The sequence below is a fragment of the Etheostoma spectabile genome, unplaced genomic scaffold, assembly GCF_008692095.1.
Source record: "Etheostoma spectabile isolate EspeVRDwgs_2016 unplaced genomic scaffold, UIUC_Espe_1.0 scaffold310, whole genome shotgun sequence".
NCBI lineage: Eukaryota > Metazoa > Chordata > Actinopteri > Perciformes > Percidae > Etheostoma > Etheostoma spectabile.
In genome coordinates, this window is record NW_022605582.1 from 647,686 (window position 1) to 665,391 (window position 17,706).

Here is a 17,706-nt window from a genome sequence, read left to right on the forward strand (position 1 = left end):
CTCCACTACATTAGTCTGACAGCTTTAGTTACAGTTACTTAGTTACTAGTTACTTTACGTTACTCCACTACATTCGTTCTGGCAGCTTAGTTACTAGTTCTCTAGTTACTAGTACTTTAGGTCTCCCTAATTCATCTGCACGACTTTAGTTACTAGTTACTCTAGTTACTAGTTACTTTAGTTACTCCCACATTCGTCTGACAGCTTTAGGTACTAGTTACTCTAGTTACTAGTTACTTAGTTACTCAACTACATTCGTCTGACAGCTTTAGTTACTAGTTACTCTGTAGTTACTAGTACTTTAGTTACTCCACTCATTCATCTGACAGCGTTAGTAGTTACTAGTTATTACTCTAGTTACTAAGTTAATTTAGTTACCACTATTCATCTGACAGCTTTAGTTATAGTACTTTAGTTACTCCACTATCATCTGTTACAGCTTAGTACTAGTTTACTTTAGTACTAGCTACTTTAGTACTCCACTACATCATCAGACAGCTTTAGTTACTAGTTACTTTAGTTACTAGTTCTTTAGTTACTAGTTACTTTAGTTACTCCACTACATTATCTGACAGCTTGTAGTTACTAGTCTACTCAGTTACTAGTTACTTTAGTTACTCCACTCATTCATCTGACCGCTTTAGTTACTAGTACGTAGTTTAATCCATACATTCATCTGTTACAGCTTTAGTTACTAGTTACTTTAGACTAGTCTTTAGTTACTCCACTACATTCATCAGACAGCTTTAGTTACTAGTACTGTAGTTACTAGTTACTTTAGTTACTCCACTACATTCATCAGACAGCTTTAGTTACCTAGTTTGTACTGATACGTTACTCAGTATATTTAGTTACTCCATTACATCTGACAGCTTTAGTATAGTACTCTAGTTACAGTTACTTTAGTTACCATACATTCATCTGACAGCTTTAGTTACTAGTTACTCTAGTTACTAGTTACTTTAGTTACCCACTACATTCATCTGCAGCTTTAGTTACTAGTTACTCTAGTATCAGTTACTTTAGTACTCCACTACATTCATTGTTACAGCTTTAGTTACTAGTTACTCTAGTTACTAGTACTTTAGTTACTCCACTACATTCATCTGACAGCTTGAGTTACTAGTACTTGTGACTCCACTACATTCATGTTACAGCTTTAGTTACTAGTTACTCTTAGTTACTCCAATACCTTCATCTGTTACAGCTTAGTTACTAGTTACTTTAGTTACTAGTTACTTTAGTTAATAGTTATTTCTAGCTGACCACGTAACGGCCTCCAGGCCAGTGAGATGATGGACCAGTAAACACACAGAGTATCTCGTGTGGGCGTTAGTACTTTTACTTAAGTGAGCCAGGGTGTGTGTGTGTGTGTGTGTGTGTGTGTGTGTGTGTGTGTGTGTGTGTGTGTGTGTGTGTGTGTGTGTGTGTGTGTGTGTGGGGGGGGGAGGTTAATAAGATCATTTTATTGGCCCGCATCCCCAGAGGAGTGTTTGTTTGTCTGTTGGCATGTGGAGGGGATTAAAAAGGTAATGCAGATGCACCGAGGAGCTGGGAGACTGGTCACTGCTGCCCCCTGCAGGGGTGTGTGTGGGTTGTGTGTGTGTGTGTGTGTGTGTGTGTGTGTGTGTGTGTGTGTGTGTGTGTTGTGTGTGTGTGTGTGTGTGTGTCTGAGTAAATATAAGACCTATCTTTTGATCTGGCTGTATAATTTAGAGTTAGGCATTGACTTTTGTATACATTTTTTGTTGTTACCCGTTTAGTTTTCATGTTTTGGGGCGGCGGTGTTCTCAGCGGTCGCCTGTCAATCAGAAGGTTGGTAGTAGTTTGATCCCTGGCCCTCCAGTCCCCTGTCGATGTGCCTTGAGAAACCCAATGAACCCTGAGTTGCCCCCACTGCTGTGCCATCAGAGTGTATCTGATGAGCAGGTGGCACCTTGTACATGTGTTGTGGAAAGGTGGTGAATGTGTGTGAAGGTCCAGTAAAAGCGCTTAAGGTAGTCGTTACGACTAGAAAAGTCTAATTCTGTTCTGTCAACCACTTTGGGCGGCATGTAGCATGAAAGCTGTATATACAGCGGTGTGGTGTGTGTGTGTTTGTGTGTGGTGTGTGTGTGTGTGGTGTGTGTGGTGTGTGTGTGTGTGTGTGTGTGTGTGGTGTGCTCTCATGACAGACAAATCTACAACATAAGTCTGGACATCTTTGTGGGATTGAGTGCGTGCTACTTTGTGATTTTCTAAAATCATAACCACATGGAGTTAAACAGACACACCCACACACACAAGACCACCCCCACACACACACACACAAACACACACACACACACACAACACACCAACAACACCACACACACACACCCATGTAGTTGAACAGTCACTCTGCTCTCTTTTGGCCAAGCTGTCCTGTATTTCGTTCTGTGAGCGTTGCCACGAGGAAGCAATCTGCTTCCGTCTCCGCCTCTCTCGGTGAATTAATGCTTACTGTTTATTTACATTATTGATCACCAGTGGCCAACTTCTTAATTCGGACCGACCGCCCCGGCCGAGGCACTCGTTGTGAATGACTTGTTAAGGGTCTTTGTGCTGAGTGTGTGCAAAGGACAAAGAGAGAACATTTAAAAGAGGGATTTATTCTTGTTTTTAGGAGAGAGAGCTTCAAAGTGTTCCTTCCGTGCCCGGGAAGAGAGATGGAGCGAGGGATCAGGATGGGGTAGTAAAAAGAAGAAGGTAGATCGGGCAAGGAGGGACGGGTGTGTAAATTACATGGGGGGGGGGAGGAAGGGAGGAGAATACAATGGGCAGCGGCGGAGAAGAAGGCACTGCCATGGTCCGCTCCAGGAGAAGAAAGATTAGAGAGGGATCAGTGTCATCAGCAGCAGGGAGTAATGGTGCGAGCCAGGTCAAGGCTGGAGCCAAGAACGTATCGGATCGCAACACCCCCCCCCCTGCCCATCACCCCTACGCCGGCACCTCCCCCCTACATGAAATAGAGGGTAACGCCAATCCAGACTTCTTACCCCCCCCCCCCCGTCTTTTACTGAGTGTGAAAACTACCGTTGGGAGTTCAGGCAATTTATATAGGATTAGAAACAAAAATCAATATTAATATCTTTGAGCTTTTTGTGTCACTGCATCTTTAGGTCAGTAAGGGTTCAGGAGCCAGGGTCGCCCCCCCCCCCCCCACTGTAAGTGGAAGGAGTCGTTAAAGAGCAGCACCTTACCTCGTTTTTTTGTTACAGATGCTTTCATGCACATGGGGACACTGAAGAGGTTTTAATGAGGAATGATTGATTGAGATGGGTATGTCAGGCTGTAGGACGGGGGGGGGTTCAAAAGGACCAGGACCCCCCGCCTGCTGCCAAAGGGTCCATAGTTGAAGTCTGTTTATTTGTTACTAGTTGTTTGTTGTTGTAATAAAACAAGTGACGGTTACATTTTTACTCAGGTCTCTACAAAAAGAGGGAAATGACATGACACTGTCATGAACGCCATAGAGATTACTAAAGAAGTTCTAAACATTTAGACAAACACTTTTAGCAAGTGTCATGACAAGTTGGTTATGGTTACAGTTCATGTGTCATACTACAACATGAATCCCTCAAATAAAAGGATCTAACCCAAACCCCCAACTGGTTAAAAGCACTGTGTGAATGTGTAACAATTATGCACAATGTTTGATGGTGTGCGTGTGTAACAGGCCCCGGGCGTGAGGCCTGTGGTCAGATTAAAATGTTGTTCTGAAAAGAACAGGAAAATGATGAGACCCGGCACATGTAGTGTGTTCTTCTCTGCTTCTGCCGACTTTTATTTTTCACATAAAACATGTCTTCTAATGTATTCTCAATTTCACAATTCTCTCAACAGAACATCTTTAAGTTAGGTCATCACACATAACTCCAAACTCAGTTTCTCTTGTCTGCTGCTTACAGATTGATAAGCTGTACTAAGCTAGATAACACAACGTTACTCGTTGCCACTAGATCCTAACACGCAAGTTGGGCGCTAACAGATTAGCAAAGATGCTGTTAATTATGTTAACAAAATGGTACAGCTGGCGTGAGATATTACACAGATAACAGTTAACTCAATACATCTTCCATCTTTCAAAACCACTAGCTTGAAAACATTAACATATACTTGAAATAACAAAGGAGCCTCAAAACGGGACAATATTACCCACTTGACAGGTCAGGGAGTGCACTAGCTACGGCCTTTTAGGTTAGCATTCGACCACGTACTTTGTGTTTCTCTAAACAATCATAATTACACTCTTTCCCCAGTTTCAAACACGGAAAAGCATTCTATCAAGTGTTGGACCTTATTTCGGCCACAAATGTGTGTTTTTTATCTGCAACTAACCTGAAAAAGAACAGGAAAAGATGAGACGGCAAACATGTAGTTGGTTTCCTTCTCTCGTTCTGCCAGACTGAAGACAGAGGCTTAGAATCACATATGCCGTCCCTGGGAGGCGACGGCCCCCTTGTGGTGAACTTTGGTATAAAACGTACAAAAAAATTTACACCAGCGTAAAAACTGAGGCGCTCATAAAACAATATACATCATATACTTACTATTGCAAAACATCCAAAATTAAAATACATAGACCACACATGGTGGGCGTCACACGTTGCGTTTGGGACTAAAAAGGTGTAAAAATATAAAAATATCTGGCAAGCATCTGACATTTTAGTACAAATTATCAAAAAGCGTGCTAAACAAGCTATCAGCACAAATAAGTGCATTAAAAAGTCCCCAAAATGAAGTTTTTGAACCTCATAATTAAATCAAAATGAGGGAAAAACTGTAAAAAGGTCACTTTTTGCAAGAGTATTAGGCTGCAGCCTGGAGCCGTCCCATGCATCGTCCCGTATTGGGTCTCATCTCATCGGAGGCGGTCAATGATGAGATTTGATGTCTCACTTTTGACACACCCCCAAAAAAGGTCAAGTTGCCTCTGATGGTCAGCGTTCCAGATCTCCGGATTCTAAATCCTGGTTGCTGTCGCTACCTACAGAATGTACAGCCCATGCGGAGTACATGGGACATCTAACCTCCTGTTGTCCTCGGGTCAATCTGACCCCCCTTAATAATGTCTATTATTGAAAATGAGTTTCTTTTAGCCAAATTCCACAAAAAAACAGGATGGATTCCTTCCAAACGTCTTATAATAAATGATCACGTTCATTCCTTGATCTTAATATCAGTCAAATAATTCATAATTTCTGCTTCTTTTAACTAAAATCAGGTATAAGTCTATGCAAATGCGGGTTACTGACCATGGAATTCCAAAATCGGAGTGTAAAACTAGTAAGGAGGTGTGTAAAAAAAAAAGTCTGAAAAGGGACAAAGATCGTCAAAGTTTGTTTGTTTTGGACCCGGGGCACGACACAAGGGTTAAACCACAACAACTCATATAACATATAGCATATATAGCTTCTTACCAAATATGACCAACCGGACTGCTCAGCAGGAGTGATCAAAATCGGGATAAAACAAGAACATCACGTGGCCAAGATACAGCTTTCACTGGCTTAGCATGTAGCTATGTTAGCAGTGGCTAAATTAGGACAGTGTTGTTAGGCATGCTGCATGGGCAGACGACATATATAGTAACCGGCTCCGTTATGACGCCATGTGGAGATAAGAGTAGGAAAAAAAAGCGTTTGAAATCTGAAGTTTTCGGCTTACAGGGATTTCTTTTAATAACGTTACCTCTTTATTGGAGCTTTGGCCACTTTTAACATGAACATCCAACATTGTAGATTACAGATATGACAGAAAGTACAGAAAAGCATAATAGGTTTCCTTTAATGGTGGTTGCAGCCAACAACATTCCCGGCCCGTTTACACCCGCACCATAAAACTTAGCCGGGTGCCGGACGTCCCCTGCGTTTCTCCGGGGACAGTCCCCCTGTTTTGGTGACCTGTCCACCCGGAGGATCTGTCCCCGGAAAATGTCCCCGGTTTTCACTGTGACTGAACAGACACAAAAATTGGAACGAACGAAAGGAAATACGTGTCCAAACATAGCCGTATAGTCGCACACACCAACACCACGCAGTCCAGCGTGCTCAGAGCTGTTTTAGAGCCGTGTTTTACGATGCAAAATCGTGATTATTACATGGGAGTCTGGTGGTTTGTAGCCAACGCATTCGCGGCTTTTATGTTTTAAAAAGGATCTTAATCTTTCCAAAAGGTCACCTCCTTAAACTCCTTTCAATATGTATGTCAGACACTTAGAATATTAATTGAGTCTGCAGCGGCAACAACGAGCACTTTTGAAACATAAACTGATCAATTATCATAATAACTACGTTGGAGCCTGTTTCATCGCTGCCGAGGACTGCAGACTATTCGTTTATACTGCAGTCAATGTCAAACGGGAAAAGCTGTCCTCAATGTTTGTACTTCTTTATCTTGAAATATTAGTATTCTCTTTTATCTTGAAACAATTCCCCTCTGGGTGTAGTGGTAGTTTGTTGGTGGGGGGGGGGGGCTTCAATCCCTTAAGCTTTCCTTGATTTAAGTTTTGCAAAAAATTAAAAACATGACGTGTTTTGGGGGTATAATATACCGCCTATAGCTGAAAGTCCCGATTTTGTTGAGAAAGAAAACGGGTCCTTACATACATCCTTATGCAGCGTTTGCACACACTGTGTCCGCCCCAGAGATTAAAACACGTTCTCGTTTACGTGGCTCTCGGCGCTGTATGGACTAAGGTGACTCTTTAGCTTTTTTCCACCCCGCTGCAGTGGCACGATGAGCCGTGGAGGTGGAGTGGCGGCCGACTTAAGCGGTTGAGACAGCAAAGGTCATGTGCTGAGAAGGAGTGAGGCCACTGGCCCCCCGATGTGCATCTTAAAAAGCACCCGGATCGTACTCACTCCTTTTAGGCAGGGCAAGAACAGACGTGGCCAGAAAGAGCAGAACGGATGAGAGAGAGGAAGGTGCAGGAACAGGAGACAAAAGGAGTGGGCAGGTGGGTTAGGAGTGGTCAGAGCGCCAGAGCTCAATTCCCTTCGTTCGGTGACTACCGTCTGTACAGGCGAAATGTCCCCGGTCCCTCGGGGCCATTTGTTAAAGTTATGAAGAAGAGTGGCCCACTATGATCAGACTCCCCTGTCTGCGTGTGCTGCGGCATTGATCCTCATGGTCAATTCTTACTACTTTGATCCACGCCTTCCGGAGGGTGGTGTTGATAGCGCTACGAAGCCCTCCCACCCCACCCTTTAGTATCACACAATTCCCCCCCCCCCCCCCCCCCGACGCCCCAGCTCCCCCATTACGGGCTTTCGAAACTGTCCCCCCCCCCCCCCCCCGCCGCTCAACCCTCAGACGTCCCCCCCCCCCCCCCCCCCCCCCCCCCCCCCCCCCTACCTAGCCCCCCCCCCCCCCCCCCCCCCCCCCCCCCCCCCCCCCCCCCCCCCCCCCCCCCCCCCCCCCCCCCTACCCCCCCCCCCCCCCCCCCCCCACCACCCACCCCCCACCCCCACACCTACCCCCCCCCCCCCCCCCCCCCCCCCCACACCCCCCCCCCCCCACCCCCCCACAACTCCCCACCCCACCCCCCCCAAAACCCCCCCCCCCTCCCACCCCCCCCACCCAACAAAATCAAAAACCACAACAACACAAGATGATTCTACGAATTCCCACTTCACTGATGTTAGCGTTGTCTGGAAGAAGGACTACAAGCAGTACTGCGTCTACCGATTACGACAACATGTTACCTCATGTTGTCCTCATGTGTCCTAGTGTACCTCTGTGTCCTCATGTGGTCCTACATGTTGTCCTATGTTGTGCCTAATGTTGTCCTTCATGTTGCCCTCATGTTGCCCATGTGTCCATGTTGTCCTCAGGCCCCAGTGTATGTTGTCCCTGTCAATGTTGTCTTCATGTTGCCTCATGTTGTCCTCAATCGTTGTCCTCATCGTTGCCATATGTTGTCCTCATGGTGTCTCTCATGTTGCCCCCATTTGTACCACGTTGTTGTCCCACATTTGTCCCCATGTTGTCGCTCTTTTTCCCATGTTGTCCCCATGTTGGTCTCATTGTTGTCCTCATTTGTCACTCATGTTGCCATCCTCATGTTGTCACTCATGTTGTTCTTCATGTTGTTCTCATGTTGTCCTCAGTTGTCTATGTTGTCCTCAGTTTAGCAATGTTGTTTTAATTCCCAAATAACATGATTGATTCACAGCCTTTGCCAGTAAAATCTCTACTTCATTAATTTGTGGTCTTAGTCTATTTAATAGTATTTGAAACAAATGTGAAGTGTTTTTGAATAGTATTGAGTAAAAGTTAATATTCCGTCTGTGATTATCATCAACATCCTTCCTTTAATTTCAGTCTCAATAATTCCTTAATTTTTGCTTTCTAACTCAACACCTTAGGTATCATTTAACGATAAATGAGGTTCATTGCACACAAATCCAAAAGTAACTGTAAAACTAAATTAATAGGCAGTGTTCTGTGTGTTGAAAACGTCAAAAAAGGACAAATGGCAAAAACTTAAGTAAAAAGTTCAAAACACGAACTAAAACAGTTCAACAAATGTAGAGTTTCAACTTTGTCCTGAAGACACGCAAGGGTTAAGATAGGAAAGAGATATGGTTAATAAAGTTACTGTCCGCGAACGACGTTAGCTTTTAGACAACCAAAACGATGTAAGAATAAAAAAAATTGTGCACTAGATAAAAACACCAGTCTCCTCAGTAGCACGCCCCGGGACACTAACGCCTGGGACATAGAACTCCGCTCCCGCTTGAGTCCCCTGGTTTCGGGACCCAAATCCCACCCTAGACCTCCTCCCTGCGAGGAGCTGAACGCTCTCATACAGCAGCGTCGATGTGGTGATACAGTAGTAAATAGTGAATAGATATGAATACTGGGCATTGTTTTCTTAGCTATATGTAGGGGGGGGAAGGGTAGAGGTGGGGGGGGGGGGGGGGAACAAAAGGGGAAAAAATAGGTAGCAGAATCTTGAAGACATATGATGCGTGCGTGAGAGTTTCCCTGGAGTAGTGGTCATGTTTACGGGAGTGTGTTGTGGGGGTGTGGGGTTAGCCCTTTCTATCGTGGATACACTTATCCTAGCGGGTGCTAGTTAGATTAGGTTCAGATTAGAGAAACTTTAATGATCCTGTGGGCATATTGGGTCATTAGCTGGCAAAAAATAAGATAAGGGAAGCGATCAGTGAAAAAGACATTTGCAAATAGCATCTAATTACTGAAAGGTAGTATAAAGCAAACAACAAAAAAAAGAGTAAATATAACAATGTATTTATTAACAGTTTCAGATGAATTTGCAACTGCTGTATAGCTTTCACCTGCTAGTGGGACTACTACAGGTCCAACGATACCCATTGTGCAGGACAGTAGTATGCCATATGCCTGCACCTACATTCAAAATATTAACTTCTTTGCATTATCTCCCTCTTTACCCACATCTGCACTCATCACTCTACCTTTGAGTGTGTGCATGGCTCTGCTGTGCTTGCATGTGCTGACCAAGCACAGGCTACACACCGGATGCTCATTTCGCGTTATGAGAATGAGGAAGTCCATGCGTCTGATTATCCCAATATTATATATATCTATATATATAATAATGTATATATTATATAGGAGCCAGTTGTAATCAACAGGCCAGTTGGAGATTAGAAGGTGCAGAGAGTCTGAGGAGATCACTGATTTAAAGGGAAAATCCAGTTGGAAAGGGAAAATTAACAAATTGGATTTTTTTCAGACTCTACCTACTACTTTTTGGTTCAATACCAATATCTTGCACTGCTTATCCCTCGCGTCACACTGCTGCGGGTCCTGAGTCCCCTAAAAACCGACTGCTTGGCCCTCTTGTGTGCGAAACAAGTAACTGTACACATTATTGGCAATGTACGAAAAGTTTACAACATCTAGCAGACATGGAGCACATTCCTTTCACACCACTGACTTCTGATTGTGTTTTCGGACCCGCGAAGATGTAAGTATCCCTCTTCTTTTAGCCTTTTTGGTCTACAACAAAAGCTTTTTATTGGTCATTATGTTCACCAGCTAGCGCTTAACGTTGTCTGCTTTTGGAAAACACCTGCTGACCCCATTTGGGTCAAAACTCGTGGGTTGCTTTGTAGTGTGACGGACACAACGGAGACATTTGGAGACGCGGACGCTCGTCCAGTCGTCTTATCGGTCAGGAGCTTCCGACCTTTCAGTAACAGTTCCACCTCGTCCTCGCTCCAAGATAAGAAATCCCTGCTTGTACTTTTTCACCATTGTGGGTTTTTTTCTAAAGTATTTTCTGTGTTTTTATTAACTCTGCATCCTGGTTTTAACCGCAGATTCTCTGGGTAGCGGTAAACCTGAAATCTTAACAAGTTAGGGATAAAACTAAAATGAGGACGTCGTCTGAGGGCCAAACAACTAATATAAAAATGGAGAAAGTATTCCAGCACACTCTAAACATCCGTGATTCTTCAAAACGCGAGTACGTTCAGACAATCTGCTTCCTGGTTACACCGCACGCACATGCCGGTGTGTGTGAACGCCCTGTGATGTGTTGTCAGACGTGACAGCCACATCACATGAGCGTTGGACTTCGTCTTCTCTTGGACTAGGCTAGTCCGTGTCTTGGACTCCGACTCAAGGTAGACTGTAGCCTGCAGTGAGGGAGGAGTTGTAACCCCTGATTACGGGGTCAGGGTACAGATATTTTCTGTGAGTCTGTGCAGGATCACAACCAAAAGGAAAGAATCCAGGAAGAGACCTCAACACCGGCACTGCTCGAAAAGCGCTTTTTCCAGAGAACTTTCTGAGGCGTTGTTGTCACTAAATATGATGGCATCGTCGGATATTTCCTACACCCTAACCACCTCTCTGCCTTTCCCCTCCCTCCTCCACTCCCTCCACACCACTGCCTCTCCCCCCGCTCGACACTCCCTCAGTCGTAATACCCAGCAATGCATCGATTACACACTCCGCTGAAGACAGGAGGAGTTGTGGACAGTGTAGGGCACCACACATAACAGGGTGGCCATGGCCAATCAGCTGTGGGGGGAGAAGGACCGGGAATGGGAGCCACGGCCATAGTGTTAGTTTTGGGATTTACCCCAGAGATCTAGGCCCAGGTAACAATTGTCCTCCGATATCCACCAGGGTGTTCGAACATCAACCAGAGACCAAAGGAGGGGAAAGGGCCGGAAACTCAGCAAATTCTGGAAATCCTGGAAACTAATGTCAAAACATCTTATTGAGTTAGACAGCAGAAGCTCCACACAGTCTAGACTTCAGTCTCAAGTCTAAGTCTACTGTGGAGCTTTCTGCTTTTCAACACAACAGTGAGAAAGTTAGGAAATTAAGACAGGTGGGAGTGGCACGGATACAGTTTGTTTTGCGTTTACTAACTGTACGAGGCCGGCGGAAATAATCAATCTGCAATGAAACAATGGTAACAAGAGTATGGAGTCCAAAGAACATCTGAAACTAAGGGATGGTGGATGGTATGGGTGGTGGTTTGTGGTGGATGGTGGTTGTAGGTTTGGTGGATGGAGGATGGCTGGGTTGATGGTGGTTTGGGTGGATGCAGGTTGATGGCGTGGGTGCGCTGGTGGTTTTGGGATGGATGGAGTGATTGGGTGGATGGTTTGGTGGTGTGGTGTGGTTTGGATGGATGAGATGGGTGGATGGTGTGGGGGATGGTTTGACGATTGGATGGAGTGGATGGATGATGTGGGGTTATGGTTTGGATGGATGGTGGATGATGGGATGTGGATGGTTTGGGTGATTGGCGTGGATGGATGGATGGGGTGGATGGTTGGGTGGATGGGGGCTGGAGGATGTGGATTATGGGTGGTGGATGGGTGGAGGCTTGGAGGGAGTTGTGTGGATGCGTGGTGGTTGGGAGGTGGGATGGATGGGTGACTGGATGTGTGGGTGTGAGGGAGGATGGATGGAGGATGATGGGTGGATGGATGGTGGATGGATAAAAGTACATTTCAACAGTAAGCGGCTTGAGAAAGTTCACACTCCAGGCTAAGTTGATTAAAAAGGAATAAAAAACATTTTGGATAATTGATCTAACTGCCTTTAAAATTAAAAAACTAGGAAAATCCACCTTTTAAGGAACCAATTTCTTTGTGATGCAATGATTTCATTCCTCTTTTATTCAACTTAAGCATGGGTGTGTAACTTTCTCAAGACACGATAGTGATAGCTAGATAGAAGATATAGATAGATAGATAGATAGCTAGTCTTGTTTCACAAATATACATAGTGTACATACCATACAAGTTACACTAGACACCTTCACCAAATCAGCCCTAATAATATTGTGTCCAGTTCAACTCAGCCCGTTCCACTGGGACCCTTGTGCGGACCATACAGATGAGTATATAAAACTACCACATCCCACCTGGGGAGCTTCATTCATTTGTGGCCTTAGATTTTTGGAGAGACGACCCCAGACCAGACTGGAGCTTAGCTCCGTCACTCCTATCGTACTTCTGCTCAGTTTTCCTTTTCCTTCAGGACACCGTACCGGTTTTAGGGGTGTATAGTCCTTCATGTTCCTGGCAACAATCTCTGGCGGGCCAATCACGATGTGCTAAGCCTCAATTCTACTCAAAGCCAACTTGGCCGTTTGCATCTCCGGTCCACCAGAAAAAAAGTGGCGCTCTTACCCGCGCTCCAAGGGTTTTATCTGAGCTGGTGGACGAAGCCTTCTCTTACTTTTGCTCCTGGTCCTGGAATACTGCAAATCTTGCGCCATCTAAAGGTATCGCTGCCCCATAAATGATTTTGAATGCCATGTTGAAATGCCATGTAGCTCAAAGATGCACCTGGACACAGTTACCTATCCTTTCTCTATGTGTGATTCTGGACTCTGCGGTATTTCGGTTTATATGTAAGCGGTGTGCCTCTTGGCGGGGTCTCCCTCGGATGGGATGAGATTCAATCTCAAGGACTTACTGTGTTAAATAAAGGTTAAATAAAAAAGTAGAAAAGCCGTACGTCACGACAGACGTTCAGCGATAGTCCAAGCAGACCGGGTGGCCTTGGGAAGATCATATCTCAATCCGACATAACGCGACCCCCCCCCCCCCAAACTTGTGAGCAACACAACCTTACCCCCTTGGCATGGCTGACATAAATCCACCGCCCCCCACACAACACTGACTCTCTGATAACTGGAACTCTCTTTTTATTTTTGAAACCATACAGGAAGTGCATGACACTGTCCGCTTGGACTCCTGACGTCAATTTAAGGCGATCGGATCCCTGTTTGTTTTTTTTTTTATACTCTCGCCACCCACATGACGATATATGTCGATCATTGCTGCGATGTGATGAAACTGCAAGGAGCACCACTGCAAGAGACGTGCCACGATGTTTCCCATTAGCAACATATCTTCACTGCCACCGCTGCCTCATGCGCTCAGTGTACATGAAACAACACATAACCCTCAGAGATGTAACACGACGACTGGTTGGCCATGCGGAGTGAGAGTGTTAGTGTGTAAGTTTACACACCCCCCAACCCGCCCGTCTACACGTCTAACCGTCTACACGTTCACTGGGTGTAACTTTTTTATGCCAAGTAAGAGAAAACTTAGTGGATTTGGAAGAAGGAACCCGGTCTAACCATGTGTCGTCCTCGGGTCAAACTGACCGATTCTATAGGCTTTACATAAAAAAATATGGATTTCTTTCAACAAATGCCCAAAAAATACATGGATGATCCATGTGTCTTCAGGTGTATAAAGGATACTGCATGGAATATTTGGTTGGTTTTATTTAATCTTACGCATTTGAATTTTTTTTGTTGTATGATTTCAAAACAGTATCCGGACTTCAACTTCGACATCTTACCATAGAGATCATCAACGTCCTCGATCCTAAACCTATTAGTCCAAATATTCCCCTATTTTGCCTTTTTAACTTAACCTTATGTATACTTTGATAATAAAGCGCTTTGTTGACCAGGATTTCCAATGAATAAGTGTGAAATTTCTTTATGAAACGCATCGGTGTTTTCACAACCCCCCCCCCCCCACTGTAAGTGAAGGAGTCGTTAAAGAGCCAGCACCTTACTCGTTTTTCTGTTACAGATGCTTTCATTGCACATGGGGACACTGAAGAGGTTTTAAAATGATGGAATGATTGATTGATGAATGGGTAGTTCAGGCCTGTAGACGGGGGGGGTTCAAAAGGACCAGGACCCCCCCGCCTCGCTGCCAAAGGTCCATAGTTGAAGTCTGTTTATTTTGTTACTAGTTGTTTGTTGTTGTAATAAACAAGTGACGGTTACATTTTTACTCAGGTCTCTACAAAAGAGGGACATGACATGACACTGTCATGAACATGCCATAGAGATTATAAAGAAGTCATAAACATTTATGACATAACACTTTTAGCAAGTGTCATGACAAGTTATGGTTATGGTTACAGTTCATGTGTCATGACAACAACATGAATCCCCCTCAAATAAAAAGGATCTAACCCAAACCCCCAATCTGGTTAAAAGCACCACTTGTGTGAATGTGTAACAATTTATGCACAATGTTTGATGGGTGCGTGCGTTTGGACTATAAAAAGGTGTAAAAATATAAAAATATCTGCCAGCATCTGACATTTTAGTAAATATTATCAAAAAGCGTGCTCAACAAGCTAATCCAGCACAAATAAGTGCATAAAAAGTCCCCAAAATGAAGTTTTTGAACCTCATAATTAAATTCAAAATGAGGGAAAAACTGTAAAAAGGTCCACTTTTTGCAAGAGTATATGGCTGCAGCCTGGAGCGTCCCATGTCATCCGTCCCGTCTCATGCGGTCTCATCTCATGCGGAGGCGTGTCCAATGATGATGATTTGATGTCTCACTTTTTGACACCCCCCAAAAAAGGCAAGTCTGCTCTGATTGGTCAGCGTTTCCAGATCTCCGGATTCTCCAAATCTGGGTTTTGCTGTCGCTACCTACAGAATGTACAGTCCATTGCTGGAGTATATGGTGACACTTAACCCTCCTGTTGTCCTCGGGTCAAATCTGACCCCTTTAATAAATGTCTATATCTGAAATATGAGTTTCTTTTTAGCCAAATTACCACAAAAACATGGATTGGATTCCTTCCAACGCTCTTTATAAATACAACTGATCACTTTCATTCCTCTGATCTTAACTATCAGTCAAAATAATTCATAATTTCTGCTTTTTTAACTCAAATATAAGGTATAATTCTATGCAAATGAGGGTTACTGACCATGAATTCCAAAACGTAGTGTAAAACTAGTAAGGTGGTGTTAAAAAAAAAAGTCTGAAAAAGGGACAAGAATGTCAAATGTTTGTCTTGTTTTTGACCCGGGAGCACGACACAAGGGTTAAACACCACAACAAATAATATAACATATAGCATATATAGCTTCTATACCAAATATGACCCAACCGGACATGCTCCAGCAGGATGTGATCCAAAATCTGGGATAAAACAAGAACATCAGTGGCCAAGATTACAGCTTTCACTGGCATTAGCATGTAGCTATGTTAGCAGTGCTGCTAAATTAGCTACAGTGTTGTTAGCATGCTGCATGGAGCAGACGACCATATATAGTAACCCGGCTCCGTATGACGCCATGTGGAGATAAGAGTAGAAAAAAAAGCGTTTGAAATCTGAAGTTTTCGGCTTACAGGGATTTCTTTTAAATCCGTTTACCTCTTTATTCGGAGCTTTGGCCACTTTTAACATGAACATCCAACATTGTAAGATTACAGATATGACAGAAAGTACAGAAAAGCATAATAGGTTTCCTTTAAACTGGTTGGTTGACAGCCAAACCACCATCTCCGGCCCTTTACACCGCACCATACATTAGGCCGGGTGACCGGACGTCCCCTGGTTTCCGGGGACAGTCCCCGGTTTTGGTGACCTGTCCCCGGCTGGATCTGTCCTATAAGACCTTAGTGGTCCCTAATACTGTACTTAGTCCTTTTATATAGACCTTAGTGGTCCTATACTGTACTGAGTCCTTTTATGAGGACCTTAGTGGTCCAATACTGTATCTGAAGTCTCTTTTATATAGACCTTAGTGGGCCCCTAATACTGTATCTAAGTCTCTTTATATAGCTACCTAGTGTCCCCTAATACTGTATCGAAGTCTCTTTTATTAGACCTTAGTGGTTCCTAATACTGTATCTGAAGTCTGCTTGTGGTTAATATACGACCTTAGATGGTTCCCTAATACTGTTGAAGTCTCTTTTATATAGACCTTAGTGGCCCTAAAACTGTATCTGAAGTCGCTTTTATATAGACCTTAGTGGTCCCTAATACGTATCTGAAGTCTCTTTATATAGACCTAGTGGTCCCAATACTGTCTGAAGTTCTTTATATAGTACGCTTATGGTCCCCTAATACTGTATCTGAAGTCCTTTTTATATAGACCTGTAGTGGTCCCCTAATACTGTATGAAGTTCTTTTATATAGGACCTAGTGGTCCCCAATATGTATCTGAAGTCTCTTTTATATAGACCTTAGTGGTCCCTAATACTGTATCTGAAGTCTCTTTTATCTAGACCTTAGTGGTCCCTAATACTGTATCTGAAGTCTCTTTTATATATGACCTTAGTGGGTCCCAATACTGTATCTGAAGTCTCTTTATATAGACCTTAGGGTCCCTAATACGTATCGAAGTCTCTTTTATATAGACCTTAGTGGTCCCTAATACTGTATCTGAAGTCTCTTATATAGACCTGTAGTGGTCCCCAATACTATCTGAAGTATCTTATATAGACCTTAGTGGTCCTCTAATACTGTATCTGAAGTCTCTTTATATAGACCTAGTGGTCCCCTAATACTGTATCTGAAGTCTCTTTTTATAGTACCTTAGTGTGTTCCCCTAATACTGTATCGAAGTTATTTTAATAGACCTTAGTGGTCCTCTAATACTGTATCTGAAGTCTCTTTATAGACCTTAGTGTCCCTAATACTGTATCTGAAGTCTCTTTATATAGACCTTAGTGGTCCCCTAATACTGTTCTGAAGGTCTCTTTTATATAGACTCTTGTGGTCCTTAATACTGTATCTGAAGTCTCTTTTATATAGACCTTAGTGGTCCCTAATACTGTATCTGACGTTCTTTTATATAGACCTAGTGGTCCCTAACTACTGCTATCTGAAGATTCTCTTTTATTAGACCTTAGGGTCCCTAATACTGTTCTGACGTCCTTTATATAGACCTTAGTGGTCCCTAATACTGTATCTGAAGTCTCTTTTAATAGGCCTTAGTGGTCCCCTAATACTGTATCTGAATCTCTTTTATATAGACCTTAGTGGTCCCTAATACGTATCTGAAGTCTCTTTATATAGACCTTAGTGGTCCTATACTGATCTGACTCTCTTTTATATAGACCTTAGTGGTCCCCTAATACTGTATCTGAAGTCTCTTTTATATAGACCGTAGTGGTCCCTACATACTGTATCTGAAGTCTCTTTTTATAGACGTAGTGGGTCCCTAATACTGTATCTGAAGTATCTTATATAGACCTTAGTGGTCCCTCTAATACTGTATCTGAAATCTCTTTATATAGACCTTAGTGGTCCCACTAATACTGTATCTGAAGTCTCTTTTATATAGACCTAGTGGTCCCCTAATACTGTACTGAAGTCCTCTTTTATATAGACCTTAGTGGTCCTCTAATACTGTACTGAAGTCTCTTTATATAGACC

General features: G+C 43.6%; 1 long non-coding RNA gene across 1 annotated transcript in view; it reads left to right on the forward strand.

The window, feature by feature from the left end:
* LOC116686071 (uncharacterized) overlaps positions 1-14,763 on the forward strand; it is a 15,393-nt gene extending 630 nt beyond the window's left edge. Inside the window, exons 2-3 of the long non-coding RNA XR_004331141.1 lie at positions 9,670-9,672; positions 14,659-14,763. This is a non-coding gene — a long non-coding RNA (uncharacterized LOC116686071). The remainder of the gene's footprint in view (positions 1-9,669; positions 9,673-14,658) is intronic.
* The last annotated feature ends 2,943 nt before the right edge of the window (positions 14,764-17,706 follow it).